This window comes from Gymnoscopelus braueri (assembly GCF_963280865.1).
Source record: "Gymnoscopelus braueri genome assembly, chromosome: 12".
NCBI classification, from domain to species: domain Eukaryota; kingdom Metazoa; phylum Chordata; class Actinopteri; order Myctophiformes; family Myctophidae; genus Gymnoscopelus; species Gymnoscopelus braueri.
In genome coordinates, this window is record NC_137614.1 from 6968635 (window position 1) to 6974966 (window position 6332).

The following is a 6332-nucleotide window of genomic DNA, read 5'->3' on the forward strand; positions in this document are numbered from 1 at the left end:
AATTCTAAATATTATGCTCCTCATTGACTTACGTTGTACGGTGAAACAGCTCTCAAAGTCACTCTTTTAGCACATAAACGAACACAAACAAAGCTGATTCAGACAATATAGAACATCACCAAACCCTGTACTGTTTTATTTTTTAATGAAAATGTTAACTTCCTGTTAATTTAGCTATTTTTATCAGGAAGAAAACCCGGACTGGATCCACTGATCCGGATCCGGATCTTCAAATAGTAAAATCAACAGCCAAATAAATTTGGGGGTCCATTGAATCCATTGAAAAAGTTTGAGAACCACTGCTTTAGCGTCCCCCCAATGGGGGCCCCGGGCCCTAGGTTGGAAAACACTGGTTTAGTGATGACCTCCTCCTGCCATTCTTACTTCCTGCCAGCAAAGCTGCTCTATCTGTTACCTCTGTTATCATGATGCAGGTGATAATCCTACAGCAGGGGGTCCGGGACCCCTAGGGGGTCCTCAGAGTTACTACAGGGGGGGGCACCAAAACCCTAGCATCCCTATTCTGGTGGGAACAATTGCCGAAAATAGCGGATCTACAAGCTCCACAACGCGTTGCGCTGCAACGCGTTGTGGAGCTTGTAGATCGGCAATTTTCGGCAAAGAGGTTTGGTGTAGAGGGAGAAAAAGCGCAGACCAAGTACAGAGCCAGGGTTTAAAAAGGTTAAATACACACATATACACAGTGTATGGCCGAAAATACACTGATAATAGTTGCTGTCAAACAAGTTTGAAGCTATCCATAAAATCTATGACAAATTTTAATCTGCAACACAGTTTTATACAATATGTAGTGGGGGTCCCTGCTTCATCCGTCTCTCAGCTAAGGGGTTCTTGGCCTGAAAAAAAAAACCGCTTGTTTGCCTCTGAGATGTGGTGGAGTAAAAGTACAGTACTTGAGTAAATGCACTTAGTTACTTTCCACCACCAACTCATTTGGAGCTCCCCAAGTCAAATGTCCAACAATACAAATATCTGGACATTTGGCTCAATGGCAAATTTGCATTTATGAACCTATTCTGGGGCAAACACTCACACATAGAAGATATTATTATTATTATTATTATTATTATTATTATTATTATTATTATTATTATTATTATTATCATTATTATTATTATTATTATTATATATTGGTTATTTACTGCAAAGAGATTTAGGGTAGAAGGAAAAAAGGAGGGAATCAAGTATAGAACCCATGGGGAAAGCCTTGCTTGTGACATAGGCCTACAGTATGTAAAGTTGGCTTCCAATACATAAACAGTTTTCCTTCCTGAGCAAAGTTATCGATTATGGACTATTGTCATGTGATTTATAAACATGCTGCTGTTAACCACATAAAAACGTGCCATCTGTTTATAAAATAGCCGATCTAAAAGCTCACGAATCCTGTAAATTAGCATCTTTATACGATAGAGGGTTTAAAGTTTAGTAATCTTGGGTGTATGCACATATTGTGTGTGTGTGTGTGTGTGTGTGTGTGTGTGTGTACTCACATTGGCAGTGCAACTTCTGGGACGCAGTCACCGGTCTGACCTTTGACCTGCGTGTCAAAGATGGATGTCCCCATGTCGTCCATTTCTCACACAACCTAGCAGGGTCCCATACGTCACTCCCTGTGCCCTCCCACCCTGCCACCGACCACTGGCTCCACATCTAGACATGGGAAAAAATACTATTCTGTCGTATCTACTATAACTCCAAATGTTTTGAAACCTTGCTCATATTTTATTGGAGACGTTTTTTTTTTAATCACGAATCAACGCCATCACTCATGTTGTGAAGGCTTCAGTTAGCAGATAACCAACGTTAAGAGAATTTTCAAAACCATTTCACTTGATTTCAATTCTCTGAAAGATATTTGGGGGCCAGTGCTCAGAACTAGCCGATCTACATCGACACGTTGTGAGCTTGTAGGTTGACTATTTGAAGTATTTGAAAATGTTTTTAGAAATAGTAAAAAATGGCAAAGGGATAATGGGTAACGCACCGGCGAAAATAGGGCCCTTTAGGTTTTCCTCGTTTTCCCAATGTCGTCGAGATTTACAGGCATGTAAAACAAACGAAAGAACAAGCATGAATAACAGAACAAAACACAAATGAATAAAAAAAACTCAATCACAGAAAACTAAAATTCAATTTATAGCTTCTCCTTAACACTGGCCAGTGATGCAATAATAATCTTCATCTTCGGAGTGTGTTGGAGGCCTTTCCCATTTTTTGCCATTTTGGCATTTTGCATTGAAGAAACAGGGTGGCAACGGGGTGGCATTTCATTAACTTAATAGGAAAATGGCCGCCGTGTGAATATGGTCTATAGCAGCAGTTCAGTGCAACTCTAAAGGCGGTTACACACCGGCGAATATGCGAATATACGCAAAATTCGGACTCGTTGCGAATAATTAAAAGACGCTTTTTTCGCTCCGCGAAACTGGTGTGGAAGCTTGCATTGACTTTATAAGGTTTTTAAAAAAAACTTATTATTCGCATGAAAAAAATCGCCCCGGTGTGTAAGGACCTTAAGAACTATAGCCGGTCATTACAACGAGTCCCGTATAGGCTCCACAATTCAACTCTATCAAGGTTGGGATTCACGGAGGTAATAGCTTTTTTAACTTCTTCTTGTCAAGGACCCCCAAAATCATATATTTTTGGCCGCCGATCCCCATCAAAATATGTTGTTTGAGGGACCCCCCCCCCCCCCCCCACAGAAGCAAAGATTTGAGTTAAAAATGTTTAAAAAAGATATAAAGTATTCAACACGAATGTTAAAGATGTTTCAGAAAATTGCAGATCTACAAGCTCATAGCGTCTGTGCCGTGCTATGAGCTTGTAGATCTGCTACAAACATCTTTGCAGCTCAGCAAGGAGAACACAGTCTGTTATGGTTCCACCATCCATGCCATGACTCTGTATAAGGAGGTCCGTGGGCTGGTTGGCCATGCTATCTATCAGCTTCCTGGGCGGCTTGTGTCCCACGGGGGGAATAATAATCTTAGGGGATGACCTCCGACCTCTAGTGTGGGCTGTCTGTGTTTAGTGGCTGACATGTACCCTCCATATCTCCAACTCCACCGGGGTGGTCACTACAGCACCAACGTTGCGATAGCATGCCTGACAGCACTGATAGTGTGGGAACCCCCCTTACTCACTAACTGCCAGTGGTGGGAAAAGTACTCACATTTATTACTTAAGTAAAAGTATCAAAACTGCAATTTAGAAATACTCTGTTACAAGTAAAAGTCTGGAAATCAAAATTCACTTGAGTAAAAGTATAAAAGTGTTGGTTTAAAAATGTACTTAAAGTACCAAAAGTAGAAAGGACTAATTATGCAGAATGTCCCATTTCACAAGTTTTCTAATGTAAACAAATCTTTTGAAAATAGACGATCTACAAGCTCACAATGTGTCGCATTGTGAGCTTGTAGATCGGCTATTTTCAAATGGCCGAAATGTATATAGGCCTGAAGTGGTTAATGTATGTTTTGTAATAATGATCAAAATCTACAAAGTAACTAAAGTTTTCAAATAATTGTAGTGGAGTAAAAGTACAATATTTACCTCTGAGATGTAGTGGAGTAGAAGTAAAAGTACTGAAAATTGTAAATGTTCAGTACGTTGGAAAATTGTAAATACTCCAGTAAAGTCAAAACTATACCTAAGTACAGTACTTGAGTAAATGTACTTAGTTACTTTACACCACTGCTAACTGCATGTTGGGACACACACACACACACACACACACACACACACACACACACACACACACACACACACACACACACACACACACACACACACACACACACACACACACACACACACACACACACACACACACACACACACACACACACACACACACACCCCAACTAGTCAAGTCAAGTGAAGCCAATGAGAGCAGGAAGCAGTTTCTAACCCATGTACCTGTTGTATAACTGATAAGCAGGTTGGTGTCTTGCATGGTTTCCTCAACCGTCAGCGCCGGTGTGTGACTGTGTGTGTGTGAATGTGAAATACTGATATACTAATACATAATATACAACATATAACCATTCCATTTACCTCAAGGACAGTCCTTTTAGCCTTAAAGGTTTTCTAACCTTTTCTATGATGTTATGATATCTTGCGTATTTTAATGGCTTTTTGGGGGGTTTTATTTGGTGAGATCTGACGTTCCTAGTGCCAGAACACTATGCAACCGGGGAAAAAAAGAAACGGAAGTCTCGCTAGACGAGATTTCAATCTCGTCTAGACAAGATTTCAAAGACGAGATTGAAAATCTCGTCTAGCGAGACTTCGTTTTTTTGGTTTATTTTATTTTGCATAGTGTTCTGTCATTATGAACGTCAGATCTCACCAAAAGAAAAGCTATTAAAATAAGCGATCTAACGCAAGGCCTATTGCCGTACGTTTTAAGCTGTGGCGGACCCGGGATGGAGTTATGACATTTTTCTACTGTACCATTCATCCCAAGATATCATAACATCATAGAAAAGGTAAGAAAACAGTGGTCCAAAATTCCCCTTTAATGTCTGACTGTACCACATGATGGGCCCAATGGAAACAACAAGCTACAGTGCTTTCTTGGGTTATCCTTTTAGCAGACCTTGAATTGAACTGTACTTTCCTGTGCTTTTTTGTGCAAACTGCTAATAAAGTATCAATCAATCAATCAACTCCAACAGAAGTTGTCCCTTATCTGTTATAAGGCCTATATTGTAAGGTGAGCAGAGTCAGTCCCATGCAGCAGAGTGTAAACAGAGAGGTGAGAAGCCTGTCTGCTCCACAGATAAGCCACGGATAGCCGTGGGAAAACAAGTCTCTCAGACTAGAGGAGGCAGACAAAGCCTCTATAGCGATAATAACCCTAATTTCAAAGTTCTGTTTCAAAGTTCTGGTCGTTTCTCGCCTTAGACATTACGATTTGACATCATCGAATCAGCTCTTTTATCTAAAAGCCAAGTGGAGAAAAACAAACAACATCATCATGGAATGAGATGGCTGAAGGTTAGGGTAGATTCTAAGCAAGGGAGACCAAGCCTTTTGTTTTAGTGCCCCAACCACCTGGAATGACCTACAGCTTAAATTTTATATCTGTTCTCCCATAAAATACGGACAATTTAAAACCTTGATTGCAGGCCTACCCACAAATGTCTGCAATTGCTTTTAAATCGTGTTGCATCACGATAGGGAAAGGTTGTTTTTATTTTATTTTGCTGTTCTGTCTTGTTTTTGATGTGAATATTGATGTGAAAATTAAATTGTACTGTGATGTATCTCGACGACACTGCAAATGAGGGCAACCTCAATGTCTTTCAAGAATAAATAAAGATTTGAAATGAAATAAAATGAATCCATGTGTTTTGTAGATTGTAGTTACTGTAGCCTCAACCTGTAGCCAACTGAAATAAAGAAAAAAACTACAATTACTCCTGGAGGAGTGGAGTGTATAGAACATGACGTTGTTGTCGGGCAGAAACCTCTTATCTCCACAGTTTAACTTTTTGTGTTTAAAACGGCAAAAGTAACAGATTCACAAGCTCGCGTCGCGTTTTGAGCTTGTAGATCTGCTACTTTTGCCGTTTTTGAAATTGAATCCTGAAAAGTAACAGTTTTGGACATATGAGGTTTCCATCTAACAGAGACGATAGGGCATTGGTTCTCAAAGTGGGGGACCCCCAGGGGTCCTGGGGGAGGAGGGGTACCAGGGGGTCCCAGGCAAAATTAGTTAATATAACGTCACAATCATTTTAACCACTTTAACCATATTTTATACTTCGGCTATTCAAAAATAGCAGATATACAAGCTCATAGCGTGGCACCGAGTGCCGCGCTATGAGCTTGTAGATCTGCTATTTTTGAAAAATCTCTGGCCCAAAATATGTTTTGAGATGGGGGGGTCCGCAGCCAAATACATATCATTTTGGGGGTCCTTGACATGAAAAAGTTTGAGCACCACTGCGATAGGGTATGCAGCGTCCACACCTCTAAACTCTGAGACATATCGGGCACCTTTCCTGTCCTCGTGAAGCCTCTCTCGCTGCTCCACAGAAGACGTACCGGGCGGCGTCACCGATTCCATCCATCCCTCCCTCCCTCTCCACAACAACTCTGCATCCCTGCTTTCTGTCGCCCCATTCCCCCCCCGACCAGGTCAAAGATCAAACCTCTCACTGGGACCTGTTTATCAGGGGAGAGGTTGTGAGACCTACAGAGAGGGAGGGAGGGGGGAGACTGAGAGACAACTTGTTTTCAGTGGTCACTTCTAGGAAAGCTCCCCAAAAAAACACCAAAGCTAAGCAAGTGTCCTC